The 20953-nt window shown below is 45.3% G+C and overlaps 1 protein-coding gene across 8 annotated transcripts in view; it reads right to left on the bottom strand.

Moving 5' to 3' along the window:
• Nucleotides 1–20953, bottom strand: part of PHACTR3 (phosphatase and actin regulator 3) — a 295584-nt gene that overhangs the window by 233576 nt on the left and 41055 nt on the right. Inside the window, exon 1 of one of the 8 annotated variants that reach the window (XM_048498147.1) lies at nt 9447–9759. The exons of 6 other annotated variants lie outside the window; for them this stretch is intronic. The gene's annotated coding sequence lies outside the window, so the exon portion shown is untranslated. Of the gene's footprint in view, nt 1–9446; nt 9760–20953 lie in introns of those variants that run through there. One more of the 8 variants, XM_048498151.1, reaches the window with a different exon arrangement.

The following is a 20953-nucleotide window of genomic DNA, read 5'->3' as shown; positions in this document are numbered from 1 at the left end:
TGGATTCAAAGAAGACTGTGAGCAGCAGTGGCATAGGAGGTTTAGAGCTCATGTATCTAATCTGGAGGAACCGGGTTTGATTCTGCGCTCTGCCGCCTGAGCTGTGGGGCTTATCTGGGGAATTCAGATTAGCCTGTGCACTCCCACACACGCCAGCTGGGTGACCTTGCGCTAGTCACAGATTTTCGGAGCTCTCTCAGCCCCACCCACCTCACAGGGTGTTTGTTGTGAGGGGGGAAGGGCAAGGAGATTGTAAGTGTCCTATAGGAGAGAAAGGGGGGATATAAATCCAAACTCTTCTTCTTCTTCTTTTTCTGCACACAGTTGGGCCAAAAGAGGTGGCCGTGGATTGTCTATTTATTTCATTTATTTATGATGAGATTTTACACCAACCTTATGAGATTTTACACCACCCTTCCTTTATTCAGGCTCAAAGTGGTTTCCAACTTCCATAAACCGATACATAATAAAACAATATATAATAAATACACTATAAATAATTAAAACTTGCGATTAAAAATTTAGGCTTAAAAATTTCATAGAAGTTCAGTTTGGCAATTCGGCTTCATCTGCGCTCATGAGCACCTCTTCTAGAAAACCTCTCTAAATTAATTTGGATGGAGTTCATGCAGAGGGATTCAATAAGGAAAACGAGGTATGGGGAAGAAGAAGAAGAAGAAGAAGAAGAGCTTGGATTTATATCCCCCCTTTCTCTCCTGTAGGAGACTCAAAGGGGCTGACAATCTCCTTGCCCTTCCTCCCTCACAACAAACACCCAAGAGAGGAAGAAAGTACATATGGGGCAAGTATAGAATGGAGTGGGGAAAGGGGAGGAGGAGAAAGGAGAAGAAAGGGGAAAACAGAAAGGGAAAGGGGCAAAGCAAAGGAAGAGGGCTTGGTGACAGTATAACTGTAGCTGCCTCAACCACACGCCTAGTGGAACAGCTTCACCTTGCAGGTCCTGCAGCTAAATATATCCAAGATACAGGCAAACTAAACTCTTCTCCCTTCCTTCCCTGCTGAGTTTGTATTGAAGAAGAAGAAGAGTTTGGATTTATAATCCCCCCTTTCTCTCCTGCAGGAGACTCAAAGGGGCTGACAATCTCCTTGCCTTTCCCCCCTCACAACAAACACCCTGTGAGGTAGGTGGGGCTGAGAGAGCTCCAAGAAGCTGTGACTAGCCCAACGTCACCCAGCTGGCGTGTGTGGGAGTGTACAGGCTAATCTGAATTCCCCAGATAAGCCTCCACAGCTCAGGCGGCAGAGCTGGGAATCAAACCCGGTTCCTCCAGATTAGATACACGAGCTCTTAACCTCCTACGCCACTGCTGCTCCTATTGAGATTCCTGCCAGATACAGCAAAGGTCTTAGAAGGTCAAGAGGTTTGTCAAAATTTAGGAAAACCCTTAACCTTTCCTTTGGCACAGACAGGCTTGCTTTTGGACTTTAGGGTTGCCAACCCCAGGTTGAGAAATTCCTGCAAACATGAGGTTGGAGCCTGGGGAGGGAATAAAGCTCAGGGAAGGGAGCCCAGTGGGGGTGTGACATCATAAAGAGTCCAGCATGCAAATCTTCCATTTCCTCCAGTGGAAGTGGGTTGTATCATCTGGAGATCAGTGGGAATTTCAGGGGAATTCCCAGTCCCGCCTGGAGTTTATTCATCCTGATGTTGTTCTTTGAAACAAAGGAAGAGGGAAATCCTATTGACCTATTAACAGGCATACAAACATTAATTGGCAAACAGTCAATACTTCCAGAATGGCCAGTCATGAATCATTTCAAAAAATTTTCCCCAATAGGTAGCTAACGTTAAAATCTCTATACATGCAATTGTTTATTATGCAATTATTTTTACGCAATTATTATTGCACACAATAATAAAAATCATAGTGAGAATGCATTCAAGAAACGACACCAAAAAATGGAAGAAAGACTTCAACAAAACCCGTGTGCAAACATCTCTAGCCAGAATGTCAGAAACATTCTCAAAGGGACCCAGAGACCAAATACTCCACCATCTAGCAAAAGCTAGTCAGTAGCCACCAATGAAGCTATGTGTGGATTGCCATGAACGTGGATTGCTCTCGTGTAAAGCGAGAACTCCAGGGGGCACAAACTAGTTCACAAGCTAGGGGGAAAACTAGCTAAAAATGTAATATGGCAGGATCCTGAGAGCCTTTGATGACAGGAGAGCATGTATATCTGCCAGGATTGGTCATCCTATAAGGCACACAACGTAGCACAAACAGAGCATTCATATGCTTTTTAAGACTGTACAAACTATGTGCATAAACCACATGCCAGAGGTTACATGGTTGGAAATACCATCACAGATACCATATAACAAGAAGGGGATTAAGACAGGGATTCTGATACTAAGTCTAGGTCACCTCTGAACTTCCAGAGGAACTTTTTAGAACAGGACTGTACATATGTGCCACCACTGCCAGTGGCCAGAGGGTGGTACTGCAGTTATTAGCTTAGCAAGTGAGCAATAAATGGAGCCCAGCTGGTTCTAAAAAGCTGTTTCTGCAACAGTTCCTCGCTCTCAGCTGCTTGCCTTTTTCTGACATCAAACTGGCTCTGTCCGCTGAACTCCCTTGCACGTCCTTATTCAATGTTTACCAGCTGATTATTTGCCAACACACCCATCCATCAAGCTGACTAGCCTAGGGTAAGACCTTAAGGGCTGCCACCATCCATATGAAACTGCTGAGTTCCAACTAGTGCTCTTCATGTCCATATAAACAGATTAGATTTGTGTGCACGCTGGATAGGCCTTTATCAGCGATTGTGCCCAGACTGTGGAATTTTTCCTTCAAGAAAAATCTGCCCGGCTTCTTTGCTCCTTGCTTTCCATCATCATCATCATCATCATCATCATCATCATCATCATCATCATCATCATCATCATCATCATCATCATCATCATCATCATCATCATCATCATCATCATCATCATCATCATCATCATCATCAGAAGAAGAAGAAGAAGAAGAAGAAGAAGAAGAAGAAGAAGAAGAAGAAGAAGAAGAAGAAGAAGAAGAAGAAGAAGAAGAAGAAGAAGAAGAAGAAGAAGAAGAAGAAGAAGAAGAGAGGAAGAGGCGTTTGGATTTATATCCCTCCTTTCTTTCCTGTAAGGAGACTCAAATGGGCGTACGACCTCCTTTCCCTCCCCCGCCCCCCGCCACAACAAACACCCTATGAGGTAAGAGGGGCTGAGAGAGCTCCAAAAAGCTGTGATCTACCAAAGTTTTTATGATGCTATGCAGGCGAAACGTCAGGAGAGAATGCTGCTAGAACACGGCCATACAGCCCGGAAACCACACAGCACTCCAGTGATTCTGGCTGTGAAAGCCTTCGACAATACATTGAACATCTCTACGGGAAGAAATTGTTCCAAGACACTCAGAGATTGGAAAAACTTCAGCTCAGGAAATCACACCTACTGTGTTCTGTAACCTTTCTTCTACGCTGCAGAGACACAGGTACTATCCCATCATTTCTTGCAGCCAAAAGGACGTTCAAAACACCACAGGCTCACCGTATCTATAACCACCTAGAACATATGCTTTTACATGAGAGAATCCACACAACCCGCAAAGAACTTGCAAACTTAGACAAGGAGCTATTAGCCCTCCATATTAACACCAGCCAAAAGATGAGTGCCCAAGACTGGGATAAAATTGGCAACTTCACCTACAGCAAAATGGAGAAAGACATGGCTTACCACACTATGGCTCATTCCGCACATACAGAATAATGCACTTTCAAACTGCTTTCAGTGCTCTTTGAAGCTGTGCGGAATAGCAAAATCCACTTGCAAACAGTTGTGAAAGTGGTTTGAAAACGCATTATTTTGCGTGTGCAGAAGGGGCCTAAAAGACCGAAGCAAAAATTCTACAAATGCCAAAAAACATCAGTTGAAACCTGAACTGGATACATCATGAACCATCATCAATCTGACTGAGAGGCAACTCTCTAATGACGAAGTAGGCCCCCCCTTCCCCGGCCCTTGACATCTGGGCCATTTGCCATCCAAGGAGACCTACCATTCCTCCCCCCTTTTTCTTTTTGGGGAAGAGGGAAGTCTAATATTGGAATACTGGACACCACTTATATTCCATCTTATTGCGATGGTTTACCGCTGCTTTTAATGTTTTAATGTTTTAACTGTTTTATATTGTTTTCTTACATGTTGTACATCGCCCAGAGCCCTTCGGGGATGGGGCGATACAGAAATCTAAGAAATAAATAAAATAAATAAATAAATCTTAGCCAAAGGAGGAAACTTTGCTGTTACCACCACCAGAATTCCTGTAGAAAACATCACTGCTAATGTGGAATCAGCGATTTATCATCTCCCTGAGGAAGAAGCGGAGGAAGTGAGAGGGGAAACAGCAAGGATCCTGAGAAAGGCAAAACTTTCCTCCAGTAACATAACAAGGAAAGAAAGACAAGCCATCAAAGACCTCAATTCGGATTCAGAAATCATCATTCTACCAGCAGACAAAGGTAATGCCACGGTTATCATGAAAACAGAACAATACAAAGGAAAAATCAGACAACTTTTGGACCCCACAACATACAAAAAGCTAAAACAGGACCCAACCAACAAAATCACCAAAAAACCCAACACCTTGATTAAGAACTCCTCAACTGATCCAATCATATGCCAACGTCTCTGCAAATCTGAAGCTTACCCACCTAGACTCTATGGACTCCCAAAAATCCACAAGGACTCCACTCCACTCAGACCCATTGTGAGTGCAATTGGATCCCCTACATGTGATTTGGCGAAATTCCTGGCTGCACAACTACAAATCCATATTGGACTGACTACACATTACATTAAGGACTCTGCTCACTTCATTAAAAAAATCAGCAATCTTAAACTCAACCCCAATGACAAACTGATCAGCTTTGATGTGGTTTCCCTATTCACCAAGGTCCCCATAGCAGACACCGTGGCACTCATTAACTGGAAATTCCCAAAAGACATCACAGCCCTGTTTCAACATTGCCTCACTACTAGCTACTTCCAGTGGGATAGTGAATACTATGAACAGAAAGATGGAGTAGCCATGGGTAGCCCTCTTAGCCCTGTAATAGCAAATTTTTATATGGAACACTTTGAGGAACAAGCCCTGGAAACAGCACCAAAAAAGCCCACCGTATGGTTCCATTATGTGGATGACACATTCACCATTTGGAGCCACGGTGAAGAAGAACTAAACAAGTTCCTGGACCATATCAACACGATCCACCCAAACATCCAATTTAATATGGAGAAAGAAAATGAAGGAAAACTGCCATTTCTAGATGTCCTAGTCAGTCGCAAACCAAACCAACAATTGGGTCACACAGTATACAGAAAACCTACGCACACTGATAGATATCTGCATAAAAACTCCAATCATCATCCAGGACAAAAAAGGAGCACCATAAAAACTTTGGTAGATCATGCAAACAGAATCTGTGAACCCCACCTCCTTCAAGATGAATTGAATCACCTAAACCGGGGTCTACAGGCTAATGGTTACTCTACTACAGACATCAGAAGAGCTGCAAGACCAAGAACAAGCCACATGAACAAAGATAAAGAGCCATCTAGAGGGAAAGTGTTCTTACCATACATCAAGCCAAGAACAAGCCACATGAACAAAGATAAAGAGCCATCTAAAGGGAAAGTGTTCTTACCATACATCAAGGGAACCACTGACCACATAGGAAAACTGATGAAGAAGCATAATCTACAAACAATCTACAGACTCAGTAAGAAAATTCAACAAATGCTACGTTCAGCAAAGGATAAGAGGGATTCTCTAGCTACTGCAGGAGTCTACTGCATACCATGTAGCTGTGGGCAAGTCTACATAGGAACCACCAAACGCTGTGCTCAGACAAGAATCAAAGAACACGAAAGGCACTGAAGACTATTTCAGCCAGAAAAATCAGCAATAGCAGAACACATGATAAACCAACCTGGACACAGAATATTATTTGAAAACACAGAAATTCTGGACCACTCTGACAACCACTATGTCAGACTACACAGAGAAGCCATTGAAATCCACAAGCACATGGACAATTTCAACAGGAAGGAAGAAACCATGAAAATGTACAGAATTTGGCTGCCAGTGTTGAAAAACACTAGAATCGTGACTAATCAGCTCCACACAAACACAGGACAACTATAGATAATAGCAATCAAAGGGAACAAAGGCCAGGTAACATCTATTCAGATGCATTCACCTATTGACCTTGCTATCTTCATTGTGACTCACATGCTAGAGACTTCATTGTTACTCACATGCCAAGCTACTTCTATTCACATGGCCTCACCTATTGACCTCACAGTATATATACTCCACTTGCTTTCCTTTCCTACATCAGATCCTCTGAAGATGCCAGCCACAGATGCAGGCGAAACGTCAGGAGAGAATGCTGCTAGAACACGGCCATACAGCCCGGAAACCACACAGCACTCCATCAACTATACCTCTTGCTCCGCCCCCTACCCCCAGTAGTCCCTAGCTCTTCCTGTTTATCCTCAAAGGAGTCTGTTCCTGAGTTTGCATCTGTCCCAGAAAGGATCTTCTCCAAATTCTGATGGGCCTTTTCACACGCTCAATTTTAATCCCTTTCCATTGGTTCTGCTTAGTGGGGATTTCATCAGGTACCTATAGGATTGCGTCCTTGCAATTCTGGGGCAATAGAAACAACTGCCCACATTTTATTGTGCTGTGTTTTACGAGGAAGTTAGACACTGGTTGTTTTCGTCCTTGCTGACCAGAACTTTTAGACATTTGGATGGTTTTATGGTTAACTTTCACTTGAAGATAAGGATGTTATTATTATTTCTTACACCGTGGCAAACTTTTTGTTATGTAGCCTGTAGAGTGCGGAGATCTCTGGTTGGCGTAACAAAATTGTAACCTTGCCATTTGTGTATGCACTGTCCTCTCCAGTTTTTATTGCTTGTCCAATAACTATAAATAAACTAAAGTGAACAGAACTGCCCAGAACGGGTCTCAGCACCCCTCTGCTCATGCACAGCCCCGAGCAGAATCAGTCCCCTTCCACAGGTCTAGTCATCACATTTTAAAAACTGCTTGAAGCCAGGTTTGCCAGCCTCCAGTTGGGATCTGTAGATTTCCTGGAATTACAAGAGGTCTCCAGGCTATCGAAATCAGTTAACCTCCAGAGTAAATGGCTGCTTTGGAGGGCAAACTCTATGGTATTCTATTGCGCTGAGGTCCCTTGCCAGCTTCATCCCTGAATTTCCAGGAATTTCCTGAGCCAGAGTTGGCAACCCTGCTGTGAAGAGTTTGGATTTATATCCCCCCTTTATCTCCTGTAGGAGACTCAAAGGGGCTTACAATCTCCTTGCCTTTCCCCCCTCACAACAAACACCCTGTGAGGTAGGTGGGGCTGAGAGCGCTCAGAAGAAATGTGACTAGCCCAAGGTCACCCAGCTGGTGTGTGTGGGAGTGCACAGGCTAATCTGAATTCCCCAGATAAGCCTCCACAGCTCAGGAGGCAGAGCGGGGAATCAAACCCGGTTCCTCCAGATTAGAATGCACCTGCTCTTAACCACTACACCACAGCTGCTCTGATACTACCTCCAACTTAAATGGAGTTGGCAATGATATGGGGCAAAGTTGTTTTGGGCTTTCTGGACTGTGTGGCCGTGGTCTGATAGACCTCGTTCCTAACGTTTCGCCTGCATCTGTGGCTGGCATCCTTAGAGGTGTATCACAGAGAGAAGTGTGTTACACACTGTGTCCAGTGTAACAGACTTCTCTCTGTGATACACCTCTGAGGATGCCAGCCACAGATGCAGGTGAAACGTTAGGAGCAAGATCTACCAGACCACGGCCACACAGCCCAGAAAATCCACCACAACCAGTTGAATCCAGCCGTGGAAGCCTTCGACAAAATGGAGCAAAGTTTTATCGAAGGAGGCACCAGAGGGCACCATTACCTCAGGCCCTGCCAGGGTCTGCTATTGTGCTTTTTAAAAGATTGTGTGGGTTTTTTAAAATTGATTTGGGGGATTTATACTCCACCTTTCACCATACAGCTGATATAGAAACAACCGCATTTTGCCAGGTTGGGGGGAACTGCTGGTTCTGAACGCCTCTCTGCTGCCAACGTATTTTATGATTGCTGTTCTATGGCTGAGAGGGATGTGTCATGCTGTGCTATGTTTTTATCTTCAGAGCCCACGGTTCGAACGAAAAATGGGACACAACGCTTAAAAATTAGTATGTAACGGTCGTTCCAAGGAACTGTGTGGTTCAGCACAGCCAGAATGGAAATCACCACGGATCCAACAGGGAGCAATCCTAAACATGTCTGCTCAGGATCACAACTCAATGGAGTTTAACCGCGGGAAAATGTCCTTTCGATTGCACTGCCAGTGGGCTACATAACCAAACGGGGTCAAAATCCAAGTTAGGGTTGCAGGGATAAAATGGAGGCTAGGAGAACCATAAACCTGTGCACCTGCGATGGAAGATGAGTTTTTAAAATGCAATCCACCGTGCAATCCTATGCAGAGTTACTCCAGTCTAAACCCATTGAAATGAATGGGCTTAGATTGGAATAACTCTCCCTAGGATTGCACAGAAACAGACCTAATGGAATTCCAAATTTTACTGTGGTTAAAACAGCTGTATTTGAAGCGACTTTGGCACCCCTTGCAATTTCACCTGGAGCGGGATTCAAGGCGCAGGAGATACGTAAAAACTGGTTTGAGGGACGTCAAAAGGGTTCCAATGAGCTAAATGACATTTCTTCATAGGGTTGCTAAACTGTCTGCAGGGTACACCCCCACTGAAACCAAGTGAAAATGAAGACACTTAACCGGCTACCTGCCACAATCTAGATCCCCTTCTCATTTTCAAAACAACTGTCCCAAGCCAGCGTTGTACCCCTTTACCAAGAGACGGCATCATACAAAAAGATCACGAAACATTACAGAATGCATTTTTCCAGATATCCTGTCAGAACCTTTCAGCTTGTACTTTTAACCCAATTGCGACTCCTATGCTCTGCTGCCAACCGGAACAGCTTCCTGCTCTGCTCTATGCAACGGCCTTTCAAATACTTAAAGAGAGCAATCGTGTTACCCCTCGACCCCTCTTCTCCAGGCTAAACATTCCCAAGTCCCCCCCAGCCTTTCTTTGTAGGGCTTAATCTCCAGGCCCTTGATCCTCTTCACCGCTCTGCTCAGCACCCACTTGAATCTGTCCACATCGATGAACCACGTACATCCCTGGGCACCGTGAGCAGCGGTCGTTTCGCCTTCCTGAAATAGAAGGCTGCAGCCTCCTCGCCCGTTTCCCCCGAAGATCCCGCGGCCCTGCTGCAGTGCCTCCACTTCCAAAACAGAACAAAACACCGGCAAGACTTTTCCCACAGATCACCCGGCTACCCACCTCTGAGCACCACTTCTCCTTCGCAGCGCGCCGAATGCAGCAGAGAGGGAAACGAACAGCTAGTTCCTCTGGCAGGTTTCCTCGGTGCGATTCCTTTTCCCCCCTTCTCCTTTCAAAACTCCCCATGTGCAGACATCCCTCCGAAGAGTCTAGACAGAGTCTATTTACATTGTGAACAATGGCTGGACGCGTTTCTTATTTTAGGCAGGGAGGAGGGGGGAAAAAATCTCCCCAAGACAGGCACACATCCTACCCTGGCAGCTGCCCGACTTGTGTGTGTTGCGATGCGCTCAGCGCAGTGATTTCATGCAGGCTTACAAATCCGGGCTCCCTTCCCTTACAGTCTCCACCTAACAACAATCTGCCAAGTGATATTTGTCCCCCCCCCCCCCGCCCCATCATAGCTGCACATTCTTTTTTCCTCCCATTGGAAAAGCTTTTTATATCCTCAAGACTTTGTGGGTGGGACAAGAGGAGAAGGAGCGACAGGAAGGCTAGCCGAAAGGCCTGGACCATCAGCCTCCTGCAAAAACCAAGCCCGCTCCGAAAAGGACTGGCCCTGAGGGCACCTTTCCCAGCCTCTCTGCACCTGTGATCACTTACACAGGAAACCAGAGAGTCCTTCCTCTGAAAGTGATTTTGTTTTTAGAACCCTGCCAGCAACCTGAAGCAGGCACTGTTTCAAAAAAAAAAGAGAGGCTCTTCCCGTTTCAGGAACAAACACGAAACTGTCTCTGGAACATGTGCCATTTTAATACAAAAACAAAAAAACACCCTATAATCATGGTCAACAATTAAGAACATAAGAACTAGCCTGCTGGATCAGACCAGAGTCCATCTAGTCCAGCACTCTGCCACATGCAGTGGCCCACCAGGTGCCTTTGGGAGCTCACATGCAGGAGGTGAAAGCAATGGCCTGCTGCTGCTGCTGCTGCTGCTGCTCCCGAGCACCTGGTCTGCTAAGGCACTTGCAATCTGAGATCAAGGAGGATCAAGGTTGGTAGCCATAGATCGACTTCTCCCTTTTTAAAGCTATCCAGGTTAGTGGCCATCACCACCTCCTGTGGCAGCATATTCCAATCACACGTTGTGTGAAGAAGTGTTTCCTTTTATTAGTCCTAATTCTTCAATGAATGCCCCCTGGTTCTAGTATTGTGAGAAAGAGAGAAAAATTTCTCTCTGTCAACATTTTCTACCCCTTGCATAATTTTATAGACTTCAATCATATTAAGTTTCAATAGGAGATAACTTCTGAATGGAACAAGGAATGCTTGTCCAGTAAGAGAGGCTCTGGCCAGTAGCTCACACCTAGAATTAGAGAGCCCACATAGAATCATAGAGTTGGAAAAGACCGCAAGAGCCATCAAGTCCAACTCCCTGCCATGCAGGAACACACAATCAAAGCTCTCCTGACAAATGATCATCCAGCCTCTGTTTAAAAACCTCCAAAGAAGGAGACTCCACCAATTAGCTTACATGGAGAAAGTAGTCAAGGTGTCTGATAAGGGATTGGAGATTGGAGCCCACTCTGAAGTCCGGGGGGCGGGGGGGAGGCTGCATGGTATAACCTGATCTCATTGGATCTGAGAAGCTAAGCAAGGCTGGTACTTGAATATGAGACCACCAAGGGAAATTCTGCAAAGAAAGGCAATGACAACCACCTCTGCTACTCACTTGCCTTGAAAGCCCCTTGCTGGGCTTGTCATAAGTTGGGTGCAAATTGATGGCACTTGACACACACACAAGGCCCTGGATTAAAATGGCCCCCTAACTTGCCAATCCCTGTGTTACTCCTCTCCCCATCCTGCCAAATGTCCACACGTGTGACCTGCTAATTCTCTTGCAGCATAGCAAGTTGAGTAATTCTTATTGGATGTACCATTTGGCTGATAACAATCGTACAAAAGTACTCAAGATGCAAACAAACCCCCACATAGATCAGTTCTTAGCATTTTCGGCCATTGACTCAAAATTTATGTTTGAAGAAGCAGAAATATTGCAAAAATCAAGTGAAGAATGAGAAAAAGTCTGAGATTTGAGGGGAAGGCCTCACCCTTTGTGCCATGTTATAAGCCCTGCAGAGTAGAAAAAAAGAAGAGCTTGGATTTATATCCCACATTTCTCTCCTGAAAGGAGACTCAAGGCAGCATACAAAATATTTTCCCTTCCTCTCCCCACAACTGACACTTTGTGAGGTAGGTGGTGCTGAGAGAGTTCTGCACAAACTGTGACTAGCCCAAGGTCACTCAGAAGCCTTTATGTGTAGGGACGGAGGAACTTATCTGGTTCACCAGATAAGAGTCTGCCGCTCACGTGGAGGAGTGGGGACTCAAACTCAGTTCTCCAGATTAGAGACCACATCTCTTAACCACTACACCATGCTGGTAACAGGTTGGTCGCTACATAAACAAGATGCTGGACTAGATCAGTGGTGGCGAACCTATGGCACAGGTGCCAGAGGTGGCACTCAGAGCCCTTTCTGTGGGCACGCGAGCACAGAGTTCGTCATGTGGGAGAGTGGAAAATCACCCCCCGGCACACACATCTAGGCTGGCCTGGGCACAATCCTTTACCTGGGAGTAAGCTCGGCTGCTGGCAATGGGGCTTGCTTCTGAATAAACCCTCCTAGGGTCATGATTCACCCATTCAAAGCATTGCACGTTGCTTTACCAAGCTTACTCCTGAGTAATGTGCGCCTTGGAGCCAACCATTTTTTCTAAACTAAAACCTCAGTTGGGTGCTGTGTGGTTTCCGGGCTGTATGGCCGTGTTCTAGCAGCATTCTCTCCTGACGTTTTGCCTCTGAAGATGCCAGCCACAGATGCAGGCGAAACATCAGGAGAGAATGCTGCTAGAACACGGCCATACAGCCCGGAAACCACACAGCACCCAAGTGATTCCGGCCGTGAAAGCCTTCGACAATACATAAAACCTCAGTATTCCGGTTAAATTGCCGGGTTGGCACTTTGCGATAAATAAGTGGGTTTTGGGTTGCAATTTGGGTACTCGGTCTCGAAAAGGTTCGCCATCACTGGACTAGATGGTCGACTGATGTGATCTGGAAGAGGTCTTCGTATGTTCTTATAAATACTGGAAGTGGGTGGACAACCAGCTGCCCACAGTTTTTTTTTCCCTCAAAGCCTCTCTGTGTGTCACTTTGATGTTGGCCACACATTGTCGTATTAAATTTGTCAGCGTCAGAGCCAAAAAAAAAAGTCACAGCCAACAGCCTGCTCCATTTTTCCCCCATCTTTCTGCTGCTGAGAGGAACGGCAAAGGGAAAAACCAGCCACATTTTTGCAGTTCTGGGGAACCAAGACGCACTTCCAGGGGGCTACCAGGAACCTGGCTGGAAAGAGCAGCAAGAGTCATTCTCTGTGGGCTCAATCAATAGTCCTGGTGCTTTGCAGAGAATTCATCTCGGCGGCTCTCTCAGCTCCCTGCAGGTTGATTACAATAAACCCTCTCTCCACTAATGAGCACCTTTCTCCTTTGGCTTTATTTTTCCCCCTCCTCCTTTTTTTTTTTTTTTTTTGCATTTTCAGGCCCATAGTTAAATGTGAAGGCTGGGGAGTGAAGGACTTACTTGCAGGGACTGGGCTGCTATTACCCTTGGAACACATTTCAAAAAAAAAATGCTTAGTGTTGAGAATTCCTAAAGTGTACATCTTGATCTTCCAGTTCTCCCCTGGAAGACAGCAGTGCCTCTGAAATTTTTCTTGAGACAAAGAACGATGGCTTGGCAAAGATTATAGGGTCCTGGGCAAGGCATGTTGCCCGGCCTTCCCAGCAACATTTACAAAGCAAATACTTGGTTTTGCAATGGGCTAGGTGGATCTATAGAAGGTTTGCCAGGCTTCCTACTATGGTGGTAGGCAGTGGCATGCTGTGCGGTGCCCAGCCCCCAGTTGAACTCCCCCTGTATGCCCCTTCCCTGGTCTACACTCTGCCCCCAGTGTATTGCCAGTCGGCTCTGCTAAGAGAAGGGAAAAAGTTGTTATTGTTTTGTGTGTGTGTTGGATCGATGGCACAGTGGTGGTCGGGGGATTTCGGCAGTGGGAGGAGGAGTTTGATCAAGGGCTGGGCACAGGGGGGAGAGGGGGCAGGGGGCTAAAATGCCTGTGTTGTCTACTCCCTGTGCCCCCCCACAAATATGGCAGTGGTGGTGGGCAGCCTGCTGATAGCCCTAGTAGCCTAGAAGCTAAGGTTGCCAACTCCAGGTTGGGAATTTCTCGAAGATTTGGTAATGGATCCTGGGAATGGGAGAGTTTGAGGTGGGGTTAGGGTCTTCAGCAGGGTATTATCGATCAGAGATAATACCCTTTATCCATCATATGTTATCGATCAGAGATAATACCCTTTATCCATCACATGTTATCAATAATACCCTTTATCCATCACATGTTATCAATAATACCCTTTATCCATCATATCTTATCGAACAGAGATAATACCCTTTGTCCATCATATGTTATCGATCAGAGATAATACCCTTTATCCAACATATGTTATAGATCAGAGATAATACCCTTTATCCATCACATGTTATCAATAATACCCTTTGTCCATCATGTCTTATCGATCAGAGATAATACCCTTTATCCATCATATGTTATCGATCAGAAATAATACCCTTTATCCATCATATGTTATCAATCAGCGATAATACCCTTTATCCAACATATGTTATAGATCAGAGATAATACCCTTTATCCATCACATGTTATCAATAATACCCTTTATCCATCATATCTTATCGATCAGAAATAATACCCTTTATTCATCATATGTTATCGATCAGAAATAATACCCTTTATTCATCATATGTTATCGATCAGAAATAATACCCTTTATTCATCGTATGTTATCGATCAGCGATAATACCCTTTATCGAACATATGTTATAGATCAGAGATAATACCCTTTATCCATCACATGTTATTAATAATACCTTTTATCCATCATATGTTATTGATCAGAGATAATACCCTTTATTCATCATATGTTATCGATCAGAGATAATACCCTTTATCCATCATATGTTATCGATCAGAGATAATACCCTTCATCTATCATATGTTATCGATCAGAGATAATACCCTTTATCCATCATATGTTATCGATCAAAGATAATACCCTTTACCCATCATATGGCTTGCTGTTCTCATATACATATTTTTACAAAAACATTTATAGAATAGGATCTGTGCATCTTCTCGAACACAGCCATACAACCCAAAAATCCCACAACACCCTAGTGATTCTGGCCGTGAAAGTCTTCGACAATACATTTATGCAATTAATCTTAGAACCAATTCCTGCACAATATTACTTAGGAATATCCAAGAATAAAATAAAATAACTAAAAACATTACACAGACACATTGCCAAGCTATGATCTATAAAACAGAACAGAGAAAGATAAGTTTTGGGCAGACCGATCCAGATGGAGGGGGGTCCAAATGCACACAGGGAGTAGCAGAAGACCATGTGTTTGCCCACTCCACTGGCGCAAGGGGCACCCCCATGAGCTGAAAGGGCCAACCCTGCAAAACCTGGAGGTCAGGGCTGCTGCAAAGCAACGCTGGCATCTGAATGGGCACCGACACATGGGGGAGGGGCAGGCCATTGCTTGGGTGGAGTCAATGTTACTTGGTTTCCACCAGCATTCTAGCCTGGGAACACCAGCCACCCGACCTGCAGATTTATGCTGCACAAAAGTGTGGCGTGAGCCTGTGTGGCCTATAGGGCAATTCAGGTGAAGGGAGGGTTTTTTGTTTACCCTCCCTTCTGCACCATCTGAAGCCACTTTGCACCTCTGGATGCTGCAGTGCCCCCCACCCAAATGGATTGCAGTCACAGTCCCACATCTAGATTAATTATTCACTCAATCGGGGGGAGGGTTTTTTTGGTACATTTAATAATTCCCAAACTTTGCCCTTGTAGGAATAAAGAGGGCATTCTTTTATGATGTGACTGACTGTTTGTTGGCTCCATGGTCACATGCAAAAAAAAGTGTATACATCTTCCTTAGCCTGTGCAGATCACATTTAGTGTGTCCCCAGATGTTCCATAGCAGATTGAATCCTCCCATTCCCAGGAAGGTGTAATGCCATATCCATCTTTCCAAAACAGCCACATTCTCCAGCAAAAATTATCTCCATAGTCTACAGATCGTATTTCTGGAAGATCTCCAGGCCTTGTCTGGAAGTAGGCAACCTACTCCAAAAAACAGCAGGGGGGGGGGAATACTGGAGGCATCCATATTGCTACTTGGCTCTCTGGAAAAACTCAGAAGTGACATAAGGTAGCTCTAGTTTCTGGAAAATCCCAGGTCTACCCTATCTCATTGCCATAAGTTAGGTGTGACACACAGATAGATGAGAGATGGGGTTGGGGGTTGAACAAGAAGAGTTTAGATGTATAACCCCCCCTTCTCTCCTGTAAGGAGTCTCAAGGTGGCTTACAAACACCTTCCCTTCCCCTCCCCATCATAGACACCTTGGGAGGCAGGATGGATGGGTGGGTGGGTGGGTGGGTGGATGGATGGATGGATGGATGGATGGATGGATGGATGGATGGATGGATGGATGGATGGATGGATGGATGGATGGATGGATGGATGGATGGATGGATGGATGGATGGATGGATGGATGGATGGATGGATGGATGGATGGATGGATGGATGGATGGATGGATGGATGGATGGATGGATGGATGGGAGAGACAGACAGATAGCCCAGCAGGAGGAAGAGTGGGACAGATAGATAGATGGACAGATAGACTGACAGGTAGACTGACATACAGATGGACTGACAGATGGACTGACAAAGAGACAGACAGAAAGATGCAGCTGCCTGTCCAGTGATGGAAGTAGGTAGAAATAAGATCCAAAGATACAAAAAGCAGAAGTTCCAGTAAGTGGCACAAATCTATTCCAGACATTTCTATACTTGGGTACTCAGGACGTCAGGGGTTATAGAAAAGCAGTGAAGCCAAAGCATGAATTTTGCAACCACCGACGTCGTTTCTAAATTTATTTAGCTTCCCCTGCGAGCAGCTTGATGTGAAATGACAGCCTAGTCCGGGAGAGGCTACAGATCTCAGTGGAAACAAAAACATAATATCATGACAAGTGAAGAATTGGGACTCTGGTTCGACTGATTTCAGAGTTGCTGATTGCTATTGAGCTCTATTCTTATCTCATTATTTCCAGGTTTGTTAGTGTGAGAGGATCACCCTGTTGCTAGAGTTATTCATTGGCTTTCCCCTCTCAAGCCATTGATCTTATCAGCCATTTTGCAAATGATAACCGTTCTAATCAGGGAAGACCTTGCCCAGTTCAATCAATCCAGGCCGAAGATGAAACTCGGTGAGGGAAGAGCAAGATTTCCCCTGCATGCAAAACAGTGACCAGCCAGTTAAGTGGCTATGGGAAAAAGAGAAGTGCTGCCACAAAGACACTCTGTGCCTGCATCACTTCTGGGTACAACGTGGAAGTGACAAAGGGTCGTTCTAGGAATCACAGAAAACTCTATCATCAGCAATGTCATTTTGAGGAAAAAAGAATCCTCCCACTGCCGCTTAGAGCAGTGGAGCGGCATTGGCAGCACTTAGAGTGCCAGTGGGCATCAGAATTTGTCAGCAGGAGGCTTCCTGCTATAGCAGGAGACCTGCCAAACCCAGATATATGGCATGAATCCTCTTCAATCGCTGTTGGGCAGCCCCATCCACGAATTGGGCATCCAGCCACAGTGCTGCAGCTGTGCCCGACCACTCCCCCCCCCAAGAGGCTTCCAATAGCATGGGGAGGCTAGAAATGTCAAACAGCCTCCCCCCCACCACGGAGCCCAAAGGTTGGCCTGACCTAACTGTGGCCTGCCCCATACCGCTGGCAGAATCCTGGAGGAAGCTGATGCTTTTTTGGCCATGCCCCCGGCCGGGGGTAGAGCAAGGGGAAACTGCGCCCGGGGTGCGCCCCCCACATCCCTGCCGCAGCACCGCCCGCCCTCACCCCACCCCAAAATGACCCAGAAATGCCCCCGCCATGGCCTGGCCACACCCCCACCACTGCTCTGCCTGGGGCGTCATGCAGCGTGCACCCCCCTTCCATTGGCACTATGCCACTGCCCCCGGCCAACTCCACTACACCAATAGCAATGGTGGGAGTGCTGGGACACTGGTGCAGGATTCAGCACCACATTTTAGCACGGGGGGGGGGAGTGGCAGGCGCTGCATGCCGGTAAGATAACCCCTCTGCCACGGTAAGTGCCCCTATGAGGACAAATCCACCTGAGCAGCTGCATGCCACTCCCACAGGCGGACTCCCTCAACCACCCACAGTTTCTTTCTGTCTAACCACAATTACCCGTGATCTGGTGACATCTAATTGATGCAACTGCTGTATGTGAAGTCTCTTTGCATTTAAGAAATGGTTTGGGGGGTTCGTTTTGGGACCCACAGCTCCCATGATGATCCAGAACCCGGTGGCCCGTTTTGAGACTTGTACCTGTATCTTCTGACGTTATGCCTGCCACAAGCAGACAGCTTCCATTGCAGGCAGCCTGGGGGTATTTCCGGACATCATGTACACCTGGACGGTTTGCTTCCCTTCATTTTTGGCCCTCCAACCATAACTATAACCCTAATCCTCCATGCCCTGCACGCGGGCCTTTTGAGGGCACTTGGCTTGCATGCTTAACCTCTCCCTTGACTTGCTTTGATATTGTGCTAATGACATCTTGTTCCTTGCAATTACAAAAGGTTAATGAGCCATTCGCATGGGAAGAACAGGCTGGATTATGCTCACTGCTGTGTTCCAAGAAACATGCAAAGTCCCCTTTGCTAGCCTGTCCTGAGAACACTCTTGCTGTACCAAGAACGGGAACATGTTGCCCATGAAAAGCCATTTAGCAGCAATTTGTCTCCAACTCTAGTGTTACAACTTCATTGATGCTTCTCAGTCATCGCTATGGGTTATCAATAAGCTTGTCAGGAAGCTTATTAATGAAGAACATCCTCTGGGCTTATGGCCGTTCTGCCAAAACAGGCTGCAATTAATGGATGTCGGAAATAAAAGCTGCTAATGGCCCCGATCACAGAGCAGTGGCGAAGCCACAAGGGGACGGGGTGTTTGTCGTGCACTGTGCGCATGCCTGGGGGTGCAAAAATTGCCCCAGGCCCCTACCCCCAGCAGCGCCCCATTCCCCTCCAGCGTTGCCCCCCACACACACCCTGCGGCGCACCCCACCCCCCTTTCCACACTCACCTTAGTTCCTTTTTCAGAACTTTTCAGGCTTCAAAAGGCCTTGTTCTCAGTAAAAACAGCCTGAGGAACTACAGTTCCCAGAAGTCCTTGGGGCTCACAAGGTCTCCTGGGAAGTATAGTTCCCATCAGGCCTTTTTTTTACTGAGAACAAGGCCTTTTGAAGCCTGAAAAGTTCTGAAAAAGGAACTAAGGTGAGTGTGGGAAAGGAGGAAAAGGGGGAGTGTGGGGGGGCCACGGTGATATGGGGACAATGATGATGTACACCACAGAGCCGTGCTGTGTAATTTCCTAGCGATATTAATTTAGTCCTGATCATCTCTTCTGGAGGGAGGAATGAGGAGCAAAGCTTTGGGTTAGTTTGCTTGATGCTTCCTTTCCCTTCAAAGAGATGACCATCTGGAACTCTGCAGGAGATAGGTCTTTTCAAGTGTGGGAGACACACTGTTAGCACAGCTGAAATCAGAAATGACAGAGGCTTCCCTCAATTTTTGGCAGCCCCAAGTGTCGGAGAAGGGGCGCTCACTTTCCAAAGCGGCAATTGGCTCTCAGGGGACGTGTCATGGATCCAGGCACCTTCCTTTTTGTCAAGAGCCAACTTCAACATCAGAGAGGCTATTTTTCAAGAACATAAGAGTCATGGGGAAGGATTAAACCCCCTCTGTCAGGGAAGTTTCCACCAGTCTCCAAAGCAGTTGCCTGCGACGACAAATGAGCATTTAAAATGCGGAGACTCCTATTTTTATAGCAAGTCCGGTTTGGTCAGAGTTTTTCCACCTTCGGAACACGCATACATATGCGTATGAACCAGGCTGCTCATCTTACATATTCACTGACTGTTTCTAATCACGTATTACGTAACAATTAATAAAAAGGAGGATTACAAATGATTGTCTGTGTAAACACTAATGCTAAATGAAGCACAGCAAGCTATTCATACTTAAATAGCACTAACGCTGAATTGCTCTTGCTGAAATAACACAGGACATTCAAGCACACCATTTGGCACATTTCTTAAGCATGTTGTTTTATTAACAATTTCTCTGGAAAAATCGGGTCATAAATATTAAAAACGTTTTACACCTGCAGCCAGGGTTTATACATTAAATTGAAATTTTAGAACAGTCCTCTCCCTATAAAATGTGCAAAATGTTATGTGCTTCATTTGCATGTCCTTTGCAATGGAGGATATATTTTCATAAATCCTTATACACATGGGAGCATTATCAATTTTCTAAGAGACCATGCTTTTTTTAAAAAAAAAATCCTTTGTGCAACTGAGTCAGCAAGATATAATCCAGTTTTAAATCCAGTTGCTTGTCATAAATGTGGGGGCCTCAGAGAGTTATTGTCATGATAAAAATCAATATAAACCTTGTTTAAAATAATTTTTTAAAAGCCAGTTTGGATAGCTATCTCACTATGTTTACCATCTGTTTGCCTCTAAGTTATTACCACTAATTTGATGTTACTTAGAGATGATCTACACAGACAGAATGAGGCAGTAGCCTGAAGTATGATAATTCTGGTCAGCATGACTTTGAAATACAGGGTGGAGTGATCGTTGAATGCTCTTTCCCTTTAAAAAGCTCTTTTTAGAAAGTAAACTACCACATTTATTCTAAAGGAAGAGGACCCTGAATATAAAACAAGCCCCCAAAAAGTTTATTATTCCTGTACATAACTCTACCTTGTATTTTGTATGTGAATCTTTTTCATTATTGTGCACGTGGGGGGTGGGGGGAGAGATGTAAATGTATCATGCTGAGGAGAAAAAGATTGCTCTGCTGTGATTGTTGATGGTTAAAGTTATTTTTAATGCAAGGATAATTTCCCAAATATTATCATCTGTTTTCTATATGCATCGTCCACTTGTATAGACTGGATCTTGGGTCTTTCTCTCTTTTCTTGCAGTCATCGCTGCATGATTCCACTGGGATTGTGGAAGGCATTGGGCACTTCAGATAATAAAGCTGAAGTGTTAACAAGCATAATTTACAACTCTATCCAACATTTATGCCAGACTTTCAATTACGGTCTGATAGGACTTGGACACTGATTGATGCTTACCCTTTAATCAGTGTTCAGCACCAAGGTCAGCTCCAGAGCCTATGGTGTGTTTCAATATGTCTACACTGATCGCCATCAAAAATATCCTGTTTCTGAGGATTCTTGAAGGTATAAAGCTGTGATTGGAACTAGGCAATGTTACTCCACAAGAACTATCACATATACATCAAGA

Source organism: Sphaerodactylus townsendi, linkage group LG05 (genome assembly GCF_021028975.2).
Source record: "Sphaerodactylus townsendi isolate TG3544 linkage group LG05, MPM_Stown_v2.3, whole genome shotgun sequence".
In the NCBI taxonomy this organism is placed as follows: Eukaryota; Metazoa; Chordata; class Lepidosauria; order Squamata; family Sphaerodactylidae; genus Sphaerodactylus; species Sphaerodactylus townsendi.
This window is presented reverse-complemented; position numbering and strand designations above follow the sequence as displayed.